The sequence below is a fragment of the Phyllopteryx taeniolatus genome, chromosome 17 (genome assembly GCF_024500385.1).
Source record: "Phyllopteryx taeniolatus isolate TA_2022b chromosome 17, UOR_Ptae_1.2, whole genome shotgun sequence".
Lineage (NCBI taxonomy): Eukaryota > Metazoa > Chordata > Actinopteri > Syngnathiformes > Syngnathidae > Phyllopteryx > Phyllopteryx taeniolatus.
In genome coordinates this window covers 12651377-12664505 of record NC_084518.1, presented here as the reverse complement: position 1 = coordinate 12664505, position 13129 = coordinate 12651377, and the positions used below count along the sequence as shown (strand labels likewise).

General features: G+C 45.1%; 1 protein-coding gene across 5 annotated transcripts in view; it reads right to left on the bottom strand.

Annotated features, from left to right (window-relative positions):
• Window positions 1-13129, bottom strand: part of cadm2a (cell adhesion molecule 2a) — a 307569-nt gene that overhangs the window by 38108 nt on the left and 256332 nt on the right. The window lies entirely within an intron of this gene.

The window sequence follows — 13129 nt, the reverse complement described above, 5'->3', positions numbered from 1 at the left end:
GACACTGCAAGCACATTTATCTCACCACATAGATCTGAAAGCGCGCTGCAGGGCATTGACATATTATCTAAAGCAGATATATTCATAGTCCTCTGTTAATGTAATTCAATTAAGCCAAATTGAGCTGATTGGGGAACTGTGATAAACTGTAAATGCAAGAACAATGATTATGCTTAGATCTGGCTGTGCCAATAGCTTTTCACTCGATATGCATCCTCAAAATCACAATGCCTTTATTGTTGTTGCATTAAAATACAAGGAAATCGGGGCGCTGCTACAGTACGGTACTTCATTTTTACATCAGTAAATAATGATACGAATAACAGCAAGCCGGCACGGTGGACGACTGGTTAGCACATCTGCCTCACAGTTCTGGGGACCGGGATTCAAATCCCGGCCCCGCCTGTGGGGAGTTTGCATGTTCTCCCCGTGCCTACGTGGGTTGTCTCGGGGCACTCTGGTTTCCTCCCACATCCCAAAAACATGCATGAATTGGAGACTCTAAAATTGCCCGTCGGTGTGAATGTGAGTGCGAATGGTTGTTTGTTTGTATGTGCCCTGCGATTGGCTGGCAACCAGTTTAGGGTGTACCCCGCCTCCTGCCAGATGATAGCTGGGATAGGCTCCAGCACGCCGTGATCCCTAGTGAGGAGAAGCGGCTCAGAAAATGGATGGATGGATGGATGGATGGATGTGTTTAGGGTTGCGGGGACCTGGAGTCAATTCCAGCTAACTTGGGGCGAAAGGTGGATGACACCCTGAACTGTTGAAATTCCTAAAGCTAACATGTGATGCTGTGGTGTAATGTGGGCTGCCGGCATTGGGAGTGAGTCAAATATTTGAGCCCATTACCAGTAGACCTGTAGCCCTGGTTGCTAAAGACAATCCAGTATTGAGCCATCTCGAGCCACTGTGTCTTAAGCTCACATTCGGCAACGTAGTGACCCAAGTGCTAGTCGGCATACGTAAAAAGCAAAATGTCGTTTATTTGCAGCACAGCTATTCACTCTGTAGATTTACATGCATGATGATGCAAATATCACTCTGAGAAGAAACTCATAGCTGTCTACGACCTTGACGAACAAGGACTATGGGAGGGTTGGACAACATGATAGGGTAGGAGGGAGTGTGACAGATCAAGGCACTCTTCACAACTCTTAAATTCCAATTTTTGTTTTCCAACTATGACCACTTCTACTACTATCCTACCTATTTAAAAGCGCTGGCAAGACCATGTAGACTGGGTGGCTCTGACAAATACTGTATCTCATTAGACTGTGCAAGTGTGCCAAATGTAGTGTCTGGTGAGTGTATACTGAGTTAAGGTGTTCATGATTATTATCCTCTTCATTTGTTGTTGTTCTCCTTTGTAAAAATGTGTCCTACTTGTGTATTCTGAGCACAGTCAAGGGAGCACTAGTCTCCCTTGTGCAGGCCACCTTTTGTTTGCTTCTCCTAAAGAGACTGTTTATACTCCCCATGCTTTCCTACTGTGTGCTCATGTGCTCCACTTTCCAAATCATCCTGCCAGACTCGAATGCCTCACCTTTCTCTCTTTCTCTCGTAGCCAACTGTCAATCAACAATTCTGCTCTGTCACTTTTCTATACCGAGCCAATGAGCCCGCCTCCCCCTAGAGGTAAATGACTTGACAGCTCTGCAGCATTTGCAGCATCCATCCAGAGCGAGGGTGAAAAAGGAAAAACGGCTGGATGACTCCAAAAAAGATAAACTTGGAAAAATGGTAGAAAGTACACACTTCACAATATGAGGCAGCCCAAAACATCTAGAAAAAATGGATGGATAATTTATAATATAGAATTGTGCAAGTGTACCTAATGGTTTGGTAAGGTTACAATACATGCTGCAAAGGTTAAAAAAACAACAACTTTTTGTGTTCATGTTGTCATGAATCTAATTTCTACCGCACGCTCAAGATATTGAAAAAAAAAAGATTTTTTTTCTTTATCCTTCAGGATCACATACTGTTCCCAAAAACTTAATTCACAGGTCTAAATGAGGAAGTAAAGGGTTTATAACATTTTACCTCCCACCCTTTTTCCTCCCAACAAAAAAAAAAAAAAAGCCTCTACATAAATCTGTTCCAGTGATATTGATCAACTAATAAAATGAGTTCATTTCCTGAGATCATGGACCCAAGGGCATTAAAGTGCTACTGGTAAACACACATTCAGTAATGGTGTAATATATATAGCAGATATAACTGATGGGAGCGCTGCAGGACTGTTTGGATTTTGCACTAATACAAAATTTTTTTCCTATTGAAAGTTCTTTGGCCATTGAATATGCAAGTCTATTGAGGATAACTTGAAACTGTGTGTTTTCCCTTTTCATTTTCAAAGGAATAGCCTTGATTTGTTCTAATGATGAATATCACTTAAACCTTGCAGAGTTCTTTGTCTCAGAATCTCTCGTGTAGTGTGCAGCATTGTTTCTGTTAATAAGCCCCAAACCTAGTAAGCTGTATAAGTTTGTTATATGGGACCTAAATTGGAAAGGAATTAGCAACGAAAAACAAACTGCTGAATGTAACCCACAGAATGGCTTATTTACCAATGTATTACTTTCCATTTTATATACCATATTTATTTATAGCTGTTGTGCAAGTGTACATAATTAAATGCATCCCATCCTCTAACTAAAGCTTGGCAGTAGTCATTCTGTTCAGCCCACAACTACATTAGTGGGAGTTTTGACCCTGGAGGCCCAAAAATGGATATAACACCTGCCAAACTGTAAGAATAGGATTCTTCTTATGCCATTTTACAGAGGAAGTGAGAAAGGTGAAGGAACTGACATGTAATGTGCGGCAAGACTGCTGAGATGGGGGAGGAACATCACCACCAGCCCACTGACTAACATGTATGTTTTGATGTGGTTTACCTCTTTTTATGACAACAAAAAAATCGGAGAGGTGCATTTGTGACGTGAAACACCTTTATAATACGCCATTTGTTATTAATCTGAAGATTGAGTTTTTAATTGCTTTTATGATTACTATTATTAGGGGTTAAATTCTTTTTGCACTGGTTTGACAGGTAAGTCACTTTAAAACATTACCTGTGGAACCTTCACGCACCAAAACCAAACCTATCATTTCCAACCATATATTGTGCCATGTTTCATTACATTATATTTTCTTATTCATGAGGATGAAGTGATATTTTGCATGTCACAGTGAACTCACTTGTTTTGGATGTTGTGACATGTCCCTCGACTGGTCTTATATGCTTGACTGTGTTTTTTTCTTCCACTGACATTCGACCATGGCCGAAGGAACACGCTTAAAAGTAAGACAGTTCGATCAGGACATGGCAGATGTATACCACAATGTCTTCTCTGACACGAGTCCCCAAGCATTCACTGTCGACAAGTGTCTTCATGAAGAGAATGGTCTTGGAAAGACACCTGTGGGTCCTGTGGGCATCGGCACCTTGGCAGGCTGTCCACCTCCACTATGTTGATCCTAATGGGCTGAGACTGGAGGTGCCACAGTCTTATCCCCTGTTCTTGGGATACTGTGTCAGTCTGTTGTTAGTGTCACACCAACATTGCAACATGTATAACATACGTACAGTGCAGTACAAGAATTATTCCCTTTTTCATTATTTCCAATTGGCAAGAAAAGTCAAGCAGCATGCGCAATGGATTTTGTTGGACCTCAGAGCTTCCACTGCAGATTCAAATGTTAACAAATACTTCAATCTTATTTAATTATATTAAGGTAAAAGACATCCCCGTTCTGAATATTGGGCTTTTTCCAACCCGAAGCGCAACAATGAGATTACAGACAGAAAAGCAATAAAGTGAAATCCATGGGATGGTCTACTTAGCATCCAATCATGTTGCTCTGATGTCATTCCCCGTATTGCCGACAGCCTATAGTAGGCATATTTGCATTGTATCTCGGGATTGTAATGATACGCTGTGAAGTATTAACCTCCATTATAACTCATCGCTTTAGCACTGACACATAATTTCTGAGCAACTCCAATTCTAGTAATTAAAAATGATGCAAGCTGAAAAAAGATGCTTCAGTTAATTTAGTAAAACAGCACTAAACCTGAGTTTTACCGCTTTTTTTTTTTGGTACTGTACCAAAGTAATAGTAAAGCACGATGATTTAGAGGGGGAATGAATGCTTTTGTGTGCATGCATCTTTTATTCATGCCAGTGTGGCTTGCAAGAGCCATCTCGGAATTACATCTTTAATGGTCATTGATCCACTCGACTCTGGGGTTTCTTGCTGCTATGAATGTAGTCCAGAGACCGATGCGTGCAACTCTGATGAAAACGATTTTTTCATTTTTGAAGCTTGAAAAAGGTACTTAACTATGTCACTAACCATCTAAGTCCTCATTGACATTAGAATCCTCATCAGCTCCTCAAATAATGACAACTACCTGCTCAAGGACAATGACTAGTTTGAACTATTTCTAAAGGTTACCCAGTCATTATTTAGCCCTTCGTCTGATGAGAGGCCTGAAGAAGCGAGAAAAGTCCACAAGCAGCAACAACAGCAGCTCTTTGTCCTTGACCAACAACTTTGACAATAGAACAACTATATGACTCGTAGCAGTTTGAAATCAAATCTGTTTTTCTCCTCCAAGCCCCCGTAGGAATAGAGCTATCACATATCACGATGAAGCAATAACCTCCACTATTCAGGTCACACAGTATGATAATACTCATCCGATTGCCAACATAGCCACTCCTATTTGGAATAAATGTTCATTTCATGTACCCCCCCCCCCCCTCCCCACCCCCCTGGTTCACTGGTGTGTAAACAAGTTCTATGTTGCACTGGTACTGGCACAGGTCTCCCTGGGTCTTGGTGTATAACTGAGTTCGAAATATATCATTATTGTTGGGGACTGAAGGGACAAAGAAAGGGGTGAAATCCAAAATATTGGATTTTCTGCCAGCACACACACAAACTTAACATGCAGGCTATCTGCTCAATCTGTTTATTGTGTTCATGGACACAAACACACACACACGCACACACACACACACACACACACAGAGGCACACTCTTAGCATAGGTTGTCTCGTAAATGAATGTCAATGGGTGATGGACTGCTCCGCTGGCTGTGTTGCTAATATAATCGTCACTATTCCCAAAGATCCCACAACAATATGTCAGAATTGTCATTTATTCCTGCCATCAGGTGACTTCTCACAGTGAACACCCCCCACTTGTCACCACGATGAATACCCCAAGTGCACGAATATACATAGAGAACATACATAGTACTTTATATTAATCATTGATGATTTGATCGCATGCTTTCATGTTTATTTATTTTGCCAGTTTCAACGGTGCTCCACTGAGGGTCACAGCATTCAATAGAGGAATAATAATCAAGCATCTTTTTGGTTCTGCCGGTTTTATTTTTCACATTTTAAACGCAACACTTATTTGCACTCATATTAAAATCTTTCTCAATGTCACACAGTCTTGACTGTCAGTGTCCGATAAATAATTCACACCTATTTAGATGGGGGAGGGGATTTACTGTAAAAGTGCAGAAGTGTAATCATGGTATGACAAAGATGCAACATTGATAAGCTCAAGTCAACCCTCGTGCGGCACCACTTAAAACAATTATGTTAGGGAAAGCTACAAATCCGGAGATCAATATTTATTCCACTGTGCAGAAAGACTAGGGCTAGAATTTGTAGTAATGCATTGGAGATTGTCATGAAGAGTTGAAGGGTTTAACCCATTGGAAATTGTTTAAATAATTTGTTCCAGGGTCAAAACTGTCTCCATCAAAAAACCTTGATTAACTTTACAGGCAATGTTTTAAGTAAGCTTTTAATATTCCTAACTGTCATGAATTGAAAAAAAAATAGTTAACCATTATTAATATTGTGACAAAACAATTAAAAAAATGATGAAGGCGTAAAGCGAACGTGATTTGCATCCGGGACGCTTTAGTCTAACTGCTATGAATGTGAGTTGAAAGTAGTTCATGTCACTTCCAATGGATATTTTCAGGTCACTAAATCGATAGTGACTGGACTGTTTAGCCTCTTATCTGAGCAGCTTCGTCAGTTCATGCACAAGACTAGATAGGACAGCTCTAGCCTAAAGGTTGGTGTGGAAATATATAATATTTATCCTCTAAGTTAGAGGCACACCCCAACCAAGAATGGTTTCAATATTGTGGGATGCAAAAGACAGTTTCTTAAGATCCATTACAGAGAAGTGTCTGCCAGCCAACATCACTTGGGTGAAATCAACCTAATTAATATTCCATTCAGTTGTAACAATGGTGGTCGAGGCACCTGAAAGCCAAAAGTGTCTGTGTCGTGTTTATTTGTCAGAGGCTAAATTACTGACTCTCTTTGGATGGGATGAAAGGGCACCATTTTATGTGGGAGATGGAGGGTGTCGTAGGCCCCTCCTGTTTAGAGGTGATTTCTCAACTCTCAAGTAGATGATCTACTTCACCCCTCTTTCAAACCTTCTCTGTTCCAGAATATGTACATTTTTGTTCTCAAAATATTACTGTTTTTCTCTGAGGTGCAGGTAGACACCCATGTCTTGACCTACAGTATTAGTTAACCTGCTCAGTTTCCCCAATGGATATTTTATTATTTTCAGTGCTTCTTTTGGAATAAATGTCACAAATAAAACCAAATCCCACACCCAGAATTAATCATCTGACTTCTCTGAACTGAAATATGTAATATGTTGTGGTCGGTTTGAATTTTTTTGCCTTTTAGAGGAATATTTCTCCTGAAAATGTTGGTTGCATTCCAATTGTATAGCAAGCATTACATTTTAGAGGGTGCACTGTAAGTCAAAAGGAAATATTGTGAAGTTAATATCTCCTGAGCACAAGTCATGAAATGGAAATATGCAGTGCCGTTTGTTTAAAACTGTGCAGAAAACAAGCACTGATTTGATCCTATCTGCTGGCTTATCTGGACCCTGGGAAGCCCTGGTGCCAGATAGCAGGCTGAGCTGTCGCAGCTTAAGCTCGGCGAGAGAGGCGGTGTGATGGCAGACACCCAACGTGGGCTGAAACATCACCCCGATCGAAATTCTTGACTACTCCAATAGTGAAGCTGACAGCAATCTTCTCATCTGACGATTGTATAAAGTCTCAAGGTGGTTTCTGTTGGGGTACCAATTTCTTTTACCAGGAGAAAAATGGCTACATGATACTGATGCTCTTGTTTTTGTTCTTTTAATGAAAACTGCCTCCTGTTTTGAAAGCTTTGAAATGTGTTTTGGTGGAGCTTGTGAAGCAGCACAGAACATTCACACAGAGGCAGGCGACGGTTGTCACAAAGTAGAATATTTTAATACAAAATACGTGGAAGAAGATAGAGGATAAGAGATGCTTGCATGCAACATTACAGGAATACATAATAGCATCTAACCTTCTTTGCGAAGCACTTAGAACATTTCAGAGTCTCTCTGCATTTGTTAACCTTCGGTGGTAATTTAAGAGACAATTATGTCCTGGATGTGTTTCTATTAGTTTTTTTTTTTTTTTTTTTGGGAGCTCTCTCTTTGGTGGACCACTGGGAAAGGTAATAATTACCAATGGAGGTATAAAAAGAAGTGTGAATGCAAAATATCCTCAATAGTGTCTATCCTTCAAATACACCAATTAGTCACCGGATACAAATAAATGCTTTCATCAAATAAACACTTCCCTTTCCCTATTACGAAAAACATGGATACAAACTGAAATGTTCCCTGTTGCTAACCAAAACAGCAGCACGGAATCATATAAATGTTCATTCCGATGAATCTTGATCAACCTACCTGTAACTGGATGTTATACTGTAATGCCATTTTTTTTTGTTAAAGCTGATCTTATGTTATGTAATAGGTTGTTATGCTATGGAGTATTCCAGTGGACTCTGACATGTGATTGGACAACAATGTTGATGGGAGCTTGAGATCTTATTATATCGATAACATGGATTAACATTGTTCCAATTTTTTCAATTTTTTTTTTTTAACACAAATGAAGGCCTTACCCCAACCATCAAACACTCCTGGGCCACTGCTTGTGGAATTACAATATTCTGCTCCTAAAAATAATAATAAATAATAAAAAAGGTGTCATACACTTTTTGATGAATGTGTTCACATGACCCCTCCTTGAGCCGTCACCTTGTCGTGGTGGAGGGGTTTGTGTGTCCCAGTGATCCTAGGAGCTAAGTTGTCTGGGGCTTTATGCCCCTGGCAGGGTCACCCATGACAAACAGGTCCTAGGTGAGGGACCAGACAAAGCACGGCTCAAAGACCCCTAATGATGACGACAAACAATGGACTTCGTTTTCCCTTGCCCGGACGCGGGCCACCGGGGCCCCCCACTGGAGCCAGGCCTGGTGGTGGGGCTCGAAGGCGAGCGCCTGGTGGCCGGGCCTGCACCCATGGGGCCCGGCCGGGCACAGCCGAAAGGGTAACGTGGGTCCCCCTTCCCATGGGCTCACCACCTGTGGGAGGGGCCATAGGGGTCGGGTGCAGTGTGAGCTGGGCGGTGGCCGAAGGCGGGGACCTTGGCGATCCGATCCCCGGCTACAGAAGCTGGCTCTAGGGACGTGGAATGTCACCTCTCTGGCAGGGAAGGAGCCCGAGCTGGTGTGTGAGGTCGAGAAGTTCCGATTCGATATAGTCGGACTCGCCTCCACACACACCTGGGGCTCTGGTACCAGTCCTCTCGAGAGGGGTTGGACTCTCTTCCACTCTGGAGTTGCCCATGGTGAGAGGCGCCGAGCAGGTGTGGGTATACTTATTGCCCCCCGGCTCGGCGCCTGTACGTTGGGGTTCACCCCGGTGGACGAGAGGGTAGCCTCCCTCCGCCTTCGGGTGGGGGGACGGGTCCTGACTGTTGTTTGTGCCTATGCACCAAACAGCAGTTCAGAGTACCCACCCTTTTTGGAGTCCTTGGAGGGGGTGCTGGAGAGCGCTCCCGCTGGGGACTCCATTGTTCTGTTGGGGGACTTCAATGCTCACGTGGGCAATGACAGTGAGACCTGAAGGGCGCGATTGGGAGGAACGGCCCCCCCGATCAGAACCCAAGCGGTGTTCTGTTATTGGACTTCTGTGCTCGTCACGGATTGTCCATAACGAACACCATGTTCAAGCATAAGGGTGTCCACACGTGCACTTGGCACCAGGACACCCTAGGTCGCAGTTCGATGATCGACTTTGTGGTCGTGTCATCGGACTTGCGGCCGCATGTCTTGGACACTCGGGTGAAGAGAGGGGCGGAGCTGTCAACTGATCACCACCTGGTGGTGAGTTGGCTCCGATGGTGGGGGAAGATGCCGGTCCGACGTGGCAGGCCCAAACGTATTGTGAGGGTCTGCTGGGAACGTCTGGCAGAATCCCCTGTCAGAAGGAGTTTCAACTCCCACCTCCGACAGAACTTTGCTCATGTTCCGGGGGAGGCGGGGGACATCGAGTCCGAGTGGACCATGTTCCGCGCCTCCATTGCTGAGGCGGCCGACCGGAGCTGTGGCCGTAAGGTGGTCGGTGCCTGTCGTGGCGGCAATCCCCGAACCCGTTGGTGAGGGATGCCGTCAAGCTGAAGAAGGAGTCCTATCGGGCCTTTTTGGCCTGTGGGACTCCTGAGGCAGCTGATGGGTACCGGCTGGCCAAGCGGAATGCAGCTCTGGTGGTCGCTGAAGCAAAAACCCGGGCATGGGAGGAGTTCGGTGAGGCCATGGAGAAAGACTTCCGGACGGCTTCGAGGAAATTCTGGTCCACCATCCGACGTCTCAGGAGAGGAAAGCAGTGCACCACCAACACTGTGTATAGTGGGGATGGGGCGCTGCTGACCTCGACTCGGGACGTTGTGAGTCGGTGGGGAGAATACTTCGAAGACCTCCTCAATTCCACCAACACGCATTCCCATGGGGAAGCAGAGTGTGGGTTCTCTGAGGCGGGCTCTCCTATCTCTGGGTTTGAGGTCACTGAGGTAGTTAAAAAGCTCCTCGGTGGCAGGGCCCCGGGGGTGGATGAGATTCGCCCGGAGTTCCTAAAGGCTCTGGATGTTGTGGGGCTGTCCTGGTTGACACGCCTCTGCAACATCGCGTGGACATCGGGGACAGTGCCTCTGGATTGGCAGACTGGGGTGGTGCTCCCCCTTTTTAAGAAGGGGGACCGGAGGGTGTGTTCCAACTACAGGGGGATCACACTGCTCAGCCTCCCTGGTAAGGTCTATTCAGGGGTGCTGGAGAGGAGGGTCCGTCGGGAAGTCGAATCTCAGATTCAGGAGGAGCAGTGTGGTTTTCGTCCTGGCCGTGGAACAGTGGACCAGCTCTACACCCTCGGCAGGGTCCTCGAGGGTGCATGGGAGTTCGCCCAACCAGTCTACATGTGTTTTGTGGACTTGGAGAAGGCGTTCGACCGTGTCCCTCGGGGAGTCCTGTGGAGAGTGCTTCGGGAGTATGGGGTACCGAACCCCCTGATACGGGCTGTTCGGTCCCTGTACGACCGGAGTCAGAGTTTGGTCCGCATATCCGGCAGTAAGTCGGACTCGTTCCCGGTGAGGGTTGGACTCCGCCAAGGCTGCCCTTTGTCGCCGATTCTGTTCATAACTTTTATGGACAGAATTTCTAGGCGCAGCCGAGGCGTAGAGGGGGTCCGGTTTGGTGGCCTCAGTATTGCATCTCTGCTTTTTGCAGATGATGTGGTTCTGTTGGCTTCATCAAGCCGTGACCTCCAACTCTCATTGGAGCAGTTCGCAGCCGAGTGTGAAGCGGCTGGGATGAGAATCAGCACCTCCAAATCTGAGACCATGGTCCTCAGTCGGGAAAGGGTGGCATGCCATCTCCAGGTCGGGGATGAGATCCTGCCCCAAGTGGAGGAATTCAAGTATCTTGGGGTCTTGTTCACAAGGGAGGGAAGAATGGAACGGGAGATCGACAGGCGGATCGGTGCAGCGTCTGCAGTGATGCGGACTTTGTATCGGTCCGTTGTGGTAAAGAAAGAGCTAAGCCGAAAGGCGAAGCTCTCAATTTACCGGTCGATCTTCGTTCCTACCCTCACCTATGGTCATGAGCTGTGGGTCGTGACCGAAAGAACAAGATCCCGGATACAAGCGGCCGAAATGAGTTTCCTCCGCAGGGTGTCCGGGCTCTCCCTTAGAGATAGGGTGAGAAGCTCGGTCATCCGGGAGGATCTCAGAGTAGAGCCGCTACTCCTCCGCATTGAGAGGAGCCAGATGAGGTGGCTGGGGCATCTGATTCGGATGCCTCCCGGACGCCTCCCTGGTGAGGTGTTCCGGGCATGTCCCACCGGGAGGAGACCCCGGGGACGACCCAGGACGCGCTGGAGAGACTACATCCTTCGGCTGGCCTGGGAACGCCTCGGGATCCCCCCGGAAGAGCTGGATGAAGTGGCTGGGGAGAGGGTAGTCTGGGCGTCCCTGCTGAAGCTACTGCCCCCGCGACCCGACCCGGATAAGCGGTAGAGAATGGATGGATGGATGGATGGTGTTCACATGAGACTCTAGATGGAAATTATATTGAAAATCATACAGAAATAAAATTAAATAATTTGGGGGTATTTCTGTCTCCACAAACATGGAAATGCTTTATTTAAAAACAATATATTTTGCCACCGGCAAAATCTCAGGTGCACTTCAGCCTGCACGGTCGACGACTGGTTAGAGCATCTGCCTCGCAGTTCTGAGGACCGGGGTTCAAATCCCGGTCCCGCCTGTGTAGAGTTTGCATGTTCTCCCCGTGCCTGCGTGGATTTTCTCCGGGCACTCCGGTTTCCTCCCACATCCCAAAAACATGCATGCTAGGTTAATTGAAGACTCTAAATTGTCCGTAGCTGTGAATGTGAGTGCGAATGGTTGTTTGTTTATGTGTGCCCTGCGATTGGCTGGAAACCAGTTTGGGGTGTACCCCGCCTCCTGCCCGAAGATAGCTGGGATAGGCTCCAGCACTCCCGCGACCCTTGTGAGGATAAGCGGCTCAGAAAATAGATGGATATTTTGCCACAATTTGTGAATGGCCGGGTTAGTTTACGAATATTTAATTAGCCATAATACAAAGTTCAGGACCTGTAATATTTTTTTTTAATGCTTGACAAATAATAAAAAAAATAATAATACATGACAAAACGAGAGGGCCATCATCTTACTTTTGTTATGAAATCTTATTGAATTCTCAATAACAATGCTACTTTAATTGAGCATTACAGTTACTGATGATTTATTGAAAAAAGTAAACAAAAAACAAACAAAAAAGCAACAAGGTAAGATGCTTGGGAGTGAAGGCTTTACAAGACGTGTGAATGTATCCAGACTGGTTAATTAAATGGAAATGTGTAATGACGTTCGCTTGAAGCCAACATTGATCTGATGAAATCTCGTTGCTTATCTGAACCCTGGGACGCCGTGGTCGAGATGGCAGGCTAAGCCTAAGCTGAAGAGGGAAGAAACAGTGCAGTGGCAGGGAGACAAAGCTCTCCGGTGGCAACCGACTATAAACGGCTTTATAGTCTACAATGTGCACTGGCATTGTTTTGTCACGATGGAAAAACGGGGCGAACTCTCTCGAGGATCTGCATGACGTACATCTATGCTTGACTCTGATAAGAAGTGACAATGGCTGTAGCCAATGAACACTGCAACCAAAGTGCTGTTACAATGGAAGATGGAAGAAATTTCGATTGAGATTACATCTTACTCGGATATTTATTTCACTCATGCAGTTCTCTCTCTCACTGTAGAGCTAGAAATGAGGACAATAACTCCCATGATCACCCACTGCTTCATCAAGATGTCATTTTGAGTGAGAGGCCACAAGTGGTAGAAAAAAACAATAATTATAACATGTTTAAACAAGAAGGAACATGTTTAATTTTGTTCCAGTGACATACAGTAGGTCTTAGTTCTCTTGAGATTGTCCACAAAAAGTTAAATAGAAATAGTTGCTTTTGTAACGAATTACACTGAGGTTAATTAACTATGTATGTTTTGAAGAACATGTCCAAACCAGCTCTCCATCAATAACTGGTCGGATTGTATGGAAAAATATAATCAACAGTAATATTCATGGTTTGTATTACGCGGGAGCCAAGCCCCCATAAAGGGCCACTGAGCTGCCATAAAGCC